At 39.1% G+C, this 13,967-nt stretch overlaps 1 pseudogene; it reads left to right on the top strand.

The window, feature by feature from the left end:
- The window catches only part of LOC100348831 (cytochrome c oxidase subunit 4 isoform 1, mitochondrial pseudogene), a 59,450-nt pseudogene extending 46,783 nt beyond the window's left edge, over positions 1-12,667 (top strand).
- The last annotated feature ends 1,300 nt before the right edge of the window (positions 12,668-13,967 follow it).

Here is a 13,967-nt window from a genome sequence, read left to right as displayed (position 1 = left end):
AACAGACTATAAACAACCTGAAATTATATGCAAAGTATATATTTGATTGAGTGATATATGAAAGTGTTAAATAAACGTACTCCTAGAAAGACGGTTGCTAGCTTCAGGGAGAATGTCCTGTGCTAACAAGCAGTTGAAAGAAGTCAAAGGAAAGGAACAGACTGACTTTGGAAGAAAGGGATTGATTTATGGAGAAATTATTTCAGAAGGCACATAGAGATGAGAGGTAGATTACAGAAAGAAATTAGCCTTGGAATGGAATAGAAGCGGCAGAGGAAGTTGTAAGCTTGACTAATGACATGATATTCTCCCTTGCTGTATTGTTAATTCTCTGAAGATAGAGATGTATTTGTCTTCTCCTATCCAAAAATGAATTCTGCATTTAATGTTGATGGGAATGATTACTTTTTCATGGATTAGATCACTTAAAAATCTGCAGTGGAAACAGTAAGCTAGCAATGCAAAGATAAGTTTTTAGTGAACGGATGCTTCTTTGCAATGTCTCCATTAGATGGAGTCATTTGGTCAGTCATCTACAAAGTTTGATCATCAATTTGCCTTTTTAGAATAAGAATTATGCCAAGTCTTGGTAGTCCCAAAGTACAAGATCACAGATTCTATACTATTTTACACTGTGCAAAGAGTAAAAGGTGAGTACATAGGTGGGACATGACATGTCGCATTCCAGAATCAACTCTATTATTGTGTGAGGGAATGCTCTTTGGACTACCCCGGTATATTTTTGTTTATTCGATTTTTGGTCTTATTTTTACTTTTGCCACTAAATATTGTGTATTTTATTTATTTGAACGGCAGAACTACAGAGAGAGAGGAAGAGATAGGGAGTCATCCATCAGTTTGTTTGCTCCCCAAATGGCCATAAGGACTGGAAATGGGCCGATCCAGAGTTAGGAGCCAAGAGCTTCATCTGGGTCTCCCATGTGGGTGTAGGAGTCTGAGCATTGGGACCATATTCCACTGCTTTCCCAGGTGCATTAGCAGGGAGCTGGATAGGAAGTGGAGTGCCCAGGCCTCAAACCGGCACCCATAAGGGATGTCCACACTGCAGGCAGCAGCTTAGCCAGGTATGCCACAATGATGACCCCATGCTGTTGCCACTAATTATTAAAAGCATATTATGAAAGAATTTTGAAGTTTCAGCTGAGATTAGAGTCATAAACATTTAGAATATTCAATCATGGTTATTTTTATTCTCAACCAAGGCCAAAATTTCTGACACTGGATTTAGGATTTAGCAAAGACGAAGAGAGACTTTAAAACATTGGTGACATTACAGCTGTAATATTTGACCACTTATTGAGGAAAATAAAATTTAGAGCAGGCTGATAGATTTTAAAAATAGGAAACAGCTATGAAATTTTATGTTGCAAAATAATAGAACAAGTTTAGTAAGTGATATTGACTGCAGGGATATTCTTGTTGCAGATTATATTTATACAATAATATTGAAAATGCATGATGTCCAGGCAGTCCACTAAAGATCATAAATGCATTGAATTCTCATGAATTGTCATCAGTAGTCTAATAGCTGTTCACTGTTCCCATGCTGTGGTAGAGGATAACAAAGGCTTAGAGAATTCTCTGATATGTGGTAGTTAATACAGAATACAAAAAAAAAAGCATAAGAATGAAATGCACATCTATGATTTGATTCTTGTTTTTAGCCCTTGTCTATACTCCTGTGCAACACTAGTCTTTCTACTTTTTACTTGTTGATTATTATGGTGGTACATTAAGCCTGTTATAATAAAGTAAACAGATAGTATTTTTTTTTTGCAAAAATTAAAAAAAAAAGCAGGGGGATTGAGGGAGGGAGAGAGGTATGGAGGAAATCATATTTATTTTCTTAGAATTGTATCTATGAGGCTGGCGCCGTGGCTCACTTGGCTAATCCTCCGCCTGCGGCACTGGCGCCCTGGGGTTTTAGTCCTGGTTGGGGCGCCAGATTCTGTCCCAGTTGCTCCTCTTCCAGTCCAGCTCTCTGCTGTGGCCCGGGAAGGCAGTGGAGGATGGCCCAAGTGCTTGGACCAGGAGGAAGCACCTGGCTCCTGGCTTTGGAGTGGCACAGTGTGCCTGCCATAGTGGCCATTTGGGAGGGTGAATCAGCAGAAAAGGAAGACCTTTCTCTCTTTCTATCACTGTCTAACTCTGCTGCCTGTAAAACAAAAACAAAAACAAAACCAGAATTGTATCTATGAGATTTGCTCTTTTTATGTTAATTAAAAATAAAAAGAATTTTAAAAACTTGCAAAATAGCACATGATAAGAAAATTTTAGGTCAGGATTAAGCGCTAGGCCTATTGGAATGCAGATTTTAAATTCTTAATCACTTTATTTTTTAAAGAGTTATTTATTTTACTTGAATGCCAGAATTACACACACAGAGAGAAGGAGAGGCAGAAAGAGAGAGAGAGGTCTTCCATCCACTTATTCCCTTCCCAAATGGCTGCAATGTCTGAACTGAGCCAATCCGAAGCCAGGAGCTTCTTCTGGGTCTCCCACACAGGTGCAGGGGCGCAAGCATTTGGGCCATCCTCTACTGTTTTCTCAGGCCATACTAGAGAGCTGGATTGGAAGTGGTGCAGACAGGCCTTGAACCAGCGCCCATATGGGATGCCAGCACTACAGGCAATAGCATTGGCCCCACTTTAATATTATGTTCTAAAATTGTTTGTTATTGACAAGAGGTGACCATATATAGGGTTGCTGGAGTACAGTGTAGAAATGATCTCTGTAGATAAATGAGCTGAGGTTAGAACATTCACGGTGAAAATAAGCAGTGCTTATTTTGGATAATGGCAAGTGATATAACAAAGAAGACAGTGATGAAGTTCATGTCCAGGTTTAGAGATCATGGTCACTGCTGATATGGAAATGTCTAACCACCAAACAAAAGAGGGTAGAATCATTGTAAAGCATGAATGTCAGAGAGAAAGTTAGATAAAGTCACCAAAATAATAGTATGGAAAGTCAAATAGTAAACCAAACTCAATGCCAATGCTTAAATTTATTTAATGTGTTTATATTATGAAGGCTTCTTATGTTTTAGATTAATTAGATGTTGCTGTACTTATATAACTAATTACCACAGTCTTAATAGTTTAACACACACACACACACACTCTATTAGCTCAGAATTTTGGGTAGTCGGAGATCTCGGCTCAATGTAGCTAGGTTTTCTTTCTTTCTCTTTTTAAGGTTTATTTATTTATTTAGTGAGTGAGTTAGTTATTTGAAAGGCAGAGTTACAGAGAGAGAACCTTCCATCTGCTGGTTCGTTCTCCAGATGGTTGCAACAGCCAGGACTGAGCCAAGTAAAAGCCATGAACTTCATCTGGGTCTTCCACATGGGTGCAGGGGTCCAAGTACTTGGACCATTGTCCACTGCTTTCCCAGGTGCCGTAGCAGGGAGCTGGGTTGGAAGTGGAGCAGCCGGGACTTGAACCAGCACCCATATGGGCTGCCAGCACTGCTAGCAGTGGTTTTACCCACTAGGCCACAGTCCTGGCCTCTGTAACTAGGTTTTCCATTTCAGGATCTCTCACAAAGCTGCAGTCAATGTGTTGGTCAGGGCTGAGGTTCTCATGGGAAAGGTTGACCAAAGAAAGAATTATTTTCATGGTCACATGGCTGTTAGCAGGATTCAGTTCTTGATTGTCAGAGGACTTAAATTTCTTTCTGACTTTAAGCTAAAAGCTGTCCCCAGTTATGTGCCACATTTGTCTCTCCATGGAGCATCTCATGCCATAGTAGCTTGCTTTGTCAAAGCCAGCAAGAGAGAGAGTTTTCTAGCAGGATGGAAGTCAAAATTCTGTCTAATCCACTCTTGGAAAATAACATCCCATCATCTTTTCCATTTGGCATCCCTTAGAAAGGGGTCTCAGACCCACCCATACTTAGAAGGAGTAGATTATACAAGAGTTGAGTATCAAGAAATGAGGTTTTGTTGAGGAACATTTACCACGGCTTTCTGGTAGTAATCGTCCATACTGAATGAATTTTTGCTCAGAGAGGGATAAAAAGAGGAGGACAGAGAATGAATTTATAAGTAAAAAGAACGATTACAAATGATTTCATGACTCCTTCCCCGTCAGTGATTGTCACTTTCCCTTTAATCCCTCACATTTGTAGAAATGAAAGTTATTCTCCCAGGGAAAACATATTTCTTGTTAACCTGACTCTTGGTTTGCCTTGTAATTTATTTTCTACTTTATTATTGATAAACTGCTTCATTCATTGTTTTACTACAAGAAATTTTAGTCCTAGATCAGAAAGCTACCAATTCCTTGGGAAATCACTTTTGATTCACAATTCACATTACCCATTTCATCAATAATTACCACACTAGCTGTAAAGATATCTCTGAAAAAGAAATTATTCATCAATTGTTCATTATGACAAACATGTCTCAAATAAACACACTCGCTTTGTGTTGTACTGAAATAGTCACCAAAGAACAAGATATATGAGCCCCAGTAGTATAATATTTAATATACAGTGTGTTAAGTAAAGTTTTTAATATTTGACAGCCTCTAAGTACTCAGTTATTAAGATTTTTACGATAGCTGAATTTGACATGAAGCAAGTGAGGCTAAAATTCAAGAGCCTTCCCTTGGAAAAGCCTCTTCCAAAGCTGGTGTTCTCTTAAGAAGCAAGAACAGGGGTAAAAGCCCTAGCTCTGTGACAGAGTTGGGGAAACTGTCCCACACTAATTGGTACCTGCTGAATCTTAGTGGGGATCCTGAGGCTGCCAGCTCATGCCTTAGTATCCAGCAAGTCTCTAGCCATTATCTCCTCATAGGTCATCAGGATACAAACTCAGGATGAGACAAATTTTATCTCCAGGAGAAGGAGGATATAAACAAGAGGGACCATCAGACCAAATTCCCATTGGGAATTGACCTGTGAGAATCAACTCCATGTAGACCAGGATGGGATTAGTAGGGGGTACAGAGCAGGAGGGCATAGCAAAGATAAAGCAGCTCTTCTCTACCATTCCATGGGAACTATGCCCACTAAAGTCTGAAAGTCTACAAGAGCTTTCCTTAGGATGAAAATAATGGCCTAAACAATTAACTACCTACTTGTCACTACTTGCGGCATTCCCAACAAAGAATGCTGGTACCCAGAGAAGCTTCTGTCAGCTCTCAAGTACACTTTTTTCAATCAACCGTGCTAGACTAAATTAACTTTCTATTGTCTTCATAGAAAACACTTTGAAATTGCTGCATATGAAGAAACAAAGAGTACACACCCAAAAAATGCAGACATGTCAGGTAGCTAATTAATAATATTAATGTGGTATTTATCTGAATGCTGTAAAGGCTGTAAAATTGCCAGCTCATTTACATTTTCATTTATTGGGATTTATTTTCTCAAACAAAATAAATGTTTACTTTCAGACCTGTTTTCTATTTGTAAATCTCCTATAAACAGAGCCTCCAAAATGGTGTGAGCTTCTGCTCCCACAAAACCTGGGTCTTCCCGAAAAGCAAAGTCTTTCATCACTGTTTGTATCAGTTGTGTGTTGTGTATGTATGAATGCTGACCCAAACTAAAATCATTTGAACATTTTTCTTCCTTCTTTCTCTCCCACAATAGAAATATCCTCTGCCTGTGGTTTCTGAATGAATATGCCTGCCTGCATGGTATTCTCCTTACTGAGACAGATCTCAGATGTTAGATTAAGTTTATTAATTCACAGAGATTTGCAGGATAATACATAGTCAGGAAGCTCATTTTTTAAACCTGTAAATGAGAAAGGAAAAATTGGCTTGTCATTCTAGTTCAGGAAAAATTAAGAGGTTCTTTTTTTCTTACCAGGGCTTTAGAGAAAGTCTCCATAATCCTGCTGGCATGAACTGCAAATGTAATCACCAATATGAAAAAAAGTTAAAAAGCTCTGAAGTGTTGGGCTATGCTGCTTTGGCAAACAAAGACTTCATTGTTCGCAGGGCAGAACACGGCTTCTGGATTTCTATGTAATGGTGGTAAGCAGAGAAGCATCCTTAAACCATGGGTCACATAGCATCAGCGTTGTTGCACTCAATAAAATACAGAATATGATAGATAATTGCCTTCAAAGGAGAGAAAAAAGTGAAGTCTCCCCTTCACATTTCTGCTTCATTCCTTGCCTCACTTGATTCCGACAGCCACTTCCAGCCAGGCTCACAGGGGTTTAATTGATGTCTAGGGTGTGGATAGAACATAAGGTCTCCCTTAGTAAAATATGTTGTTTATTGTGCTCAAGAGCAACACCTTTGTAATTCATTAGGCACTTCTGGGAATGGAAGCCATTAAGTTAGGCACAAAAGAGGACTCATGCAATCAAATGAGTTTGGTTTTACTATGTTTATTTTTTTCCCTCTTTCAAGACTGAGGACTAAAGTTTCTAGAATGCCTGAGAACATAAATATGCAATTGACTACAGGGTGCCAGGGTTTAAAAAAAATACAGGATTTCTCTCTTCTGGAAAATCAGTTGGATTAAAATTAGATATAACAAGTCCAAGAGTAAATACTGCTTTTCTGTGCTCTGAGCAATCTGTTTCAAAGGCCCAGTAAATTTTTCTAGAGCCTGGTAGATATTTCAATTTTTCATTCTTGCCAAAATGCTGAGGGTCAGTTTATTATAGATTTTAACTGGCAACTTGCAGGTGCATATGCCTGTTAGCAGCTCTCAAGGATGATGTGGTAAATAGTGACTAAACAGAGACAGCAGCTCCCGGAGCTCAACAACACACTGGGAACTTGGTGGCTGGGAGCTCACATAAAACCAGGAATGTCTTAGTCACTTGCGTGATGACTGCCCCTTCAGCTGTAAAACCAGGTTAATATCGCCAAAAACTGGGAGGTAAGTGAGAGTAATGTTCCTTGAAAACAACAAAACAATATATAAAAGCTGACAGGCACAGTGCCACATTGATGAGTGTATATAACTCCTGAAAAAAAAGTCAAGATGTTTTAATCAAAGCAGATGATTAAACTGATTGAGCCCACTTCAGCTGGGGATCAGCCATCAAATAGAATTTGAATTAATGGAATTAGGAGTTAAGGAAGAGAGAGGAGAAGGAAAATAATAAAAGTTGGGCACTCTATTGGTGATTCAAGGATTACAGGACTTGTTAAGCATGGTAGAAAGAGTTGAATTGCTTTGACTCCAACACACTATACTGTTTAGTTTTTTTTGTTTGTTTGTTTTTGTTTTTGTCTTTTTGCTCTTTTGCCTTGCTCATGTTTATTGCCCAGGATAGAAGCCTTTAAATTTTAAATTTTCTTACCTTGAAAATGTTTTCAACTAGATAGACTTCTCTTATTAATTCATCTGTGTGGGTAGGCCATTTTTTAACTCTTAAACAATCTGTTTTCAGAACCATCTGTGATCAGTTTCTTCATCACTATGCTTGAGTTTAAAAGTGTATTTTTTTTTTACAAAATAAGGAAAAATAATTGTATGAGTGGGTTTTTTACTATTGTTTAGAAAGAAAGGATAAACCAGAAACTAATTAAAATACAGACTTCTAAAGGATTTATGGAAACTAGAAGATAGTAAGAATATGAACAAATTTTCTCTGAGTAAATATTTTAATGTAATTTGGTCTTTTAAACTATACTATAATTATTAAATGAAAAGTAAATAAAAATATGAAAATAAGTCTTACATTCAATCCAAATGGATACAATGAACCTTTCATCAAATCAGTGATAGGAATTAATTCAGTTAACCTGAACATATTCTTTTAAAGCCAAAATGCTGACAGAGGGATGGATGGGTGGATGGACAGACGGGAGATAATAGGTAGATAAAGATCTGAAGGGAATTTTTTTTAAAAAGAGAGGTCTTCCATCCGATGATTCACTCCCCAGTTGGCACAATGGCTGGAGCTGTGTAGATCCAAAGCCAGGAGCCAGGAGCTTCTTCTGGGTCTCCCACGCAGTGCTGGGGCCCAAGGACTTGGGCCATCTTCTACTGCTTTCCCAGGCTATAGCAGAGAGCTGGATTGGAAGTGGAGCAGCTGGGTCTCAAACTGGCTCCCATGTGGGATGCTGTCACTTTAGGCTAGGGCGTTAACGCGCTGCACCACAGCAACGGCCCTGGGAAATTTTAATGTTTTCTATTTTTAGTTATAAAATTGGTATAAAAATTTTGTGCATTTTAGGATATGCATAAATGTATTAGTGCCGATGGTTACATGGCCTTTACTTTTGGGAGAAGGAAGCTAGGGCTATGGATGAAGAAGGTGAGGAAGAGCCCTATGGTGTCATCATTGGGAGTATCAGTGATTCACTACACTTGCATTTATGTATCTATCTGTTTCTTGATAGGGCTTGAGTGTGCCCCCCAAAGTCCATCTGTTGGAAACTTTGTCAGTATGCAGTCATGCTGGGAGATGAGGCCTAAAAAGAGGTGATCAAATCACCAGGGCGGTCCTCATGGAGGGATTAAGGTACTTATCCCGAGAGCGAGCTCCACCTCCTCGTTCACTCCCTCTGCCTTTCTACCTTCCACCATGGGGTGCCACAACACAGAGGCCCTCACCATGCTGCAGCCACTTTCCTGGTCTTCCCAGGCTCCAGAAGTACTGACTTTTTTCCTAAGGGCAATATGCAAAGAAAAGAACCAGGTGGATTCCAAATCTGAATGTTAGAAACTGTAAAATCAGCCTCAACCTCTTGTTTCCTAAAATAGGGAAGTGTTCAAGCAGTATAGAAGCTAGTGCCAAATAACATCCCAAGTGGCCTAAAGAGGGCTTACACTGGCAGCATTTGAGATAATCTCACCATTTAAAGACTAATACACTAATAGACTTGAACACACTGAACTTGAGTAAGAGTATGTGTGAAAGAAGCCAAAGTTTAGGAGAATCATAGACTACAAGAACAGTTACATACAGTCTCTATTCTTCTTTCCTTTCTTGCCTCTATCAGTTCTAACTCCTCTTCTTGGACTTAGAGTCTCTTGTACCCTTGGTAATTTTTTCAGAACAGACATAAAATATCACTTCCTAAAATGTTTGCAACATTATCAGTACTCCTGGAATTATTTAAAATTTCTGTGGCAAGGGGAGGTGCAGGTAGTGGAAGATTCAGACTTGAAGAATGAATCTTCAAGTGTGATCTAAGATAATTTCCTTTGTCTTTACCTTTAAAGCTGTGCTAGCAGAGTTCATCCAAGATTCACTCAGACAGTGCATTAGCCTGCTTCCTGTTAACTGAGGTTTTAGTTTAGCCCATGTGCCACCATTTATTGAAGGGAAAAAAAAAACATTTTTAAAGCATCCAGTATCTTCTTAGGTCAGGTGAAATTTCAGTTTATGGAATATACATGTGACTATAATTTCCCTTGCATTTTTATGTTTTCCCAAAGACTACACTTTTTTGGAATCATAGTTATGTTTCTACATATCTAACAAGCTTGATTTCTTGAAGTAGATGTTACAGCATGGCTACTGTCTTTATATTCTCAAATAGAAATTTTCTTGCTAGTGTGCTTGGCAGTGAGAAGACCTTTGTCTCAGGGCACTCAGGAAGGCTTTTGCTTTAGATCCTAGATGAGTAAGAATCAATCTGGGTTGAAAGATCAGCAGTAGCAATAGTTTAAGACCATGTCGGTGCTGTAAGGATTTATTTTTACTAGTTCCCCACAAAAACCACTCAAGGAAAGAAAGAGAAGTTATTTGGTTTAAGTGGATACTAGTGAATAATGAGGGTGTTTGATCCATGATCTGTGGTGCTTGTAATACAAAATACATAGATTTGAGGTCACAGGAAAGTTTAGGCATTTAGCATGCAGTACTAATATATTTTTATCATGTGCAGACAATAATTTTTAGTGATTGCCAAACTGAAATGGCATTCATCCAGTAAATGGCATTGTTATAGGGCTACTTAAAGCCAAAGGCCTGTTGTATTTTATTTTAAGCATGACAACCTTAAATGAAGCATTAATGGGTAAATCCCCTTTGCTCAAATTTGACCATGTTAACATAAATATGGTAATACATTTGAAATGCTTAGTAGCACAACTCTTTACTGACAGTCAATATTAAACATATGGTAACTATTGCTTAAATATAACTCATAATTACTTGTGTGTTTTTTATGTGTCTCATGCATTCTTATTTTCATCAGGGTTTTTTTCCCCATGATTTATCATCACACTCAGTTAATATCTGGAATGTTACCGAGGTTCAATAAAATATTTGTTGATTAAATAATGCCATAAAAACTCTCAAGAATTAAAATTCACAAAATGCCTATATTATAGAAATTCTGTATTAAAACATACAGCAAAGTAGTTTCGGACCCTGTAAGGATTATTATCTAAAACACAACTTCATAATTTAGGACATAATGCCCATGTGATTGGGAGTAATAACTGTGATGGGCATCACTTATTAAACACTGACTGTGTTCCAGGAGCTGCATTAAATTGTTTAGTTGGATATCTTGTTCAATATTGAACTTGGTATCATAATGCAGATATTATCATTCCTATTTTATAGATGAGAAAACCGAGGTTTAGACAAATCACATCAATGAAAGAGTGCTGCTCTTAAGTATATTTTCATTTGAAAAGCAGAAAGAGAGACAGAGACAGAGACAGAGACAGAGAGAGAGAGAGATCTTCCATCCACTGGTTCAGTACCCAAATGGCCACAATAGCCATGTCTGGGCCAGGCCAAAACCAGGAGCCAGGAGTTTCTTCTGGGTCTCCCATATGGGTGCAGGGGCCCAAGTACTTGGACCATTTTTCTTCCGCTGCTTTCCCAGGAGCATTATCAGGGAGCTGGACAGAAATGGAGCAGCCGGGACTCGAACCAGCGCCCATTTGGGAAGCCAGCACTGCAGGTGGAGGTTTAGCCTTCTATGCCATGGTGCTAGCCCCCCTTGTTATAACTTCTGGACCTTAAATTAGACATATCTCCTATAGCTGTATTATCAGAAGTCTGCTAGGCACTCTCAGATTTAATTCAAACTAAAGGAATTCCAGCTCCCACACCAGTAAGTACGGACTTGGTTTTAAAAAGTCTCTTACAGGAAACAACCAAATTAGGAAAAGACCTTTACTTACTTGAACAGTTTGGAAAGGTATGTGTAGATACTATTCGAAAGGACAGCTTCTGAGAAATAAGGCCATTTGTGTTTGACAAGCTGCTTCCACTGGTAAAATAAGAAACAGAAAACATCACAGATAAATGCTACATAGGCAAAATGTTTTAGAGATACTGTAATCACTGGTTTTCTGGGAGATTTGCGATACAGCCTTGGAAGATGCACTCACTGAATCATGTGGGAAACTAATTATGTTTAGATGAAATGGAAAAGCAAAATGGATACCTGAAAATTTTGCAGGATTAAGCAAAATTGAGTGTGACAATAGGGAAACGGATACAAAGATCAGTTATTACTTTGGAATTTTAAATGCCATTTCTGCCCATTTCAACAGAGGCAAGGCATCAGCAGTCGGACAGACCAATAAATGGGCACTAAAATTTAACAATAGGAGTGAGTGGCAGTATACAGCATGTGCATCTGCTTCTCAGAAAGTCTAATTCTGCTGCCCTTGGCAGTGATGGAAACTATTGTATAAAAAGGGTAAATCAGTGTCCCCTTCTAAATAAATTGTATCAATCATATATATTTATCATAGTCATGCCAGAATCATGAAATTTTGTTCTGGTCTGCTTATTATTCACCAATAATAGTTTCAAATTATCCATATCATCAATAAGGCTGTTTTTGATAGTAAATTGCAAAGAAAACCACACAGACAGTCGTTAGGGCAACTTTTATAGTACAATTTTTAGGAAATATATCTTGAGAGTATATGAAACATTAGATTTTGAAGCTTTCTTTTAGATTTAGCAGTCTTCAATGTTATAATATCGTTATAAAGCTATTTCTGTATATGATTTGTATAAATGCCCTATGTATTTCCTCAGAAAGCAGGTAGGAAAAAGTCTGAAAAACTTGCTCCCTTAAGGGTCAGGGGAAGCAGACTGTTGTCTACTAGGGTGGTTAGCATAATGGGCAAGTGGGCAGTTCTCATGCTGGTGTGTGCATACGTGCACAGGGAAGTGTTGTGAAAAGTGATGACTATGCTCTTCTGAGTGATGTCAACCAGCATGCCTGCCCCTTGCCCGTGTGGACCGTGTGAAGCACCTGTCTGCCAGCCAGAATGCCTTGAAAGAGGAGAAAGGATGAGAAAATAGAATTCTATTTCATTAAGTTCAATGAGATCTTTGCTGAGATAACAAAGGCACGAATGAGTAGAAGATAGTTGTGGGCATGACCCTGTTCTTCATCAGTGTCACCGCCCTCATGCTGATCTGGGAAAAGCACTACCTGTATGGCCCCTCATGCATACCTTTGTCAAAGAGTGGTTGGCCGTGCAGACCAAGAGGATGCTTGACATCCAAAGTTTCTCTGCTGAGTGGGACTACAGCAAGTGTAAGTGAAAGAAGAGCTCACTGCTCGTGGATCTGAGCTTAATGTGTTCTGCTTCCTCTTGCAGCTCTGCGTGTTTCCTGGAAACCCATATGTCAGATAGCACCTATACCAATAAATGGCCACCTCTCATGCAAGAAAAATTACCACAGTATGCAAATTCTGCACTTATAATATGTATAAGTTATATTAGATAACATGATAGAAATGTCACTCGGAATGTCATTGGAATATTAGTCATTACCCTTTCTAAGAATTATTTTTTTTTTTGATAGGCAGAGTTAGACAGTGAGAGAGATAGACAGAGAGTAAGGTCTTCCTTCCATTGGTTCTCCCCCCAAATGGCCGCTACAGTCGGCACTCTGTGCCGATCCGAAGCCAGGAGCCAGGTGCTTCTTCCTGGTCTCCCATGCGGGTGCAGGGCCCAAGCACTTGGGCCATTCTCCACTGCCTTCCTGGGCCACAACAGAGAGCTGGACTGGAAGAGGAGCAACCAGGACAGAATCCAGCGCCCCAACCGGGACTAGAATCCGGTGTGCCAGTGCCACAGGCTTAGGATTAGCCTAGTGAGCCGCGGCACTGGCCCTAAGGATTTTAAAATACTATTATACTGGGCTGACGCCCTGGGTTCTAGTCCCGTTCGGGGCACCAGATTCTGTCCCGGTTGCTCCTCTTCCAGTCCAGCTCTCTGATGTGGCCCGGGAGTGCAGTGGAGGATGGCCCAAGTCCTTGGGCCCTGTGCCCGCATGAGAGACCAGGAGAAGCACCTGGCTCCTGGCTTCAGATTGGCACAGTGCGCCAGCCGCAGTGGCCACTGGGGGGCGAACCAACAGAAAAGGAAGACCTTTCTGTCACTCTCACTGTCCACTCTGCCTGTACAAACAAACAAACAAACAAAAAAATTATACTGGTTGATACAACTAATGCCTTTATTTTCATTCTTTAATTAGAATGATGTATTAATATCACCTAATGATTAATCTGATACTAATAATGATCATAAAATATTTGTGTAGAAATTCATATTGCACTTGGCTGCCCTCAATTTATTTATAGATAAATAGGTATTATAGATAGATGTGTGTATACACACACATACACCATGAACTATAAGAAATGTACAAAATATGCATAGTTGTGAAATTCAAACTAATTATTCTGTAACTCAGATGTAAACACACAAATGAAATAATTCACAGGTCTATTTATACATAGTGTTTACAATGCTTAGAAAATGATATAACTATCGCTTCTCGGCCTTTTGGCTAAGATAAAGTGTAAAATGATATAACTGAACTTGTTAGGAAAGACTATATAAAGAAGAATGAATTAGGTTGACCATTTAAAGACATGTAGAACTGCTGATGAAGGACCATTTCAGGCATATTGAAGTCTGTGGGCTATTGCAAAGTGTATTGAGCAGACAAGATGTTAAGTAACAGGTTGGATTACAGGGGTCAAGTCAAGCACTAAATGGAAGTAGGGCATCACATTCTG

The sequence above is a fragment of the Oryctolagus cuniculus genome, chromosome 16 (genome assembly GCF_051225735.1).
Source record: "Oryctolagus cuniculus isolate XC-2025 breed Fujian yellow rabbit chromosome 16, ASM5122573v1, whole genome shotgun sequence".
NCBI classification, from domain to species: domain Eukaryota; kingdom Metazoa; phylum Chordata; class Mammalia; order Lagomorpha; family Leporidae; genus Oryctolagus; species Oryctolagus cuniculus.
This window is presented reverse-complemented; position numbering and strand designations above follow the sequence as displayed.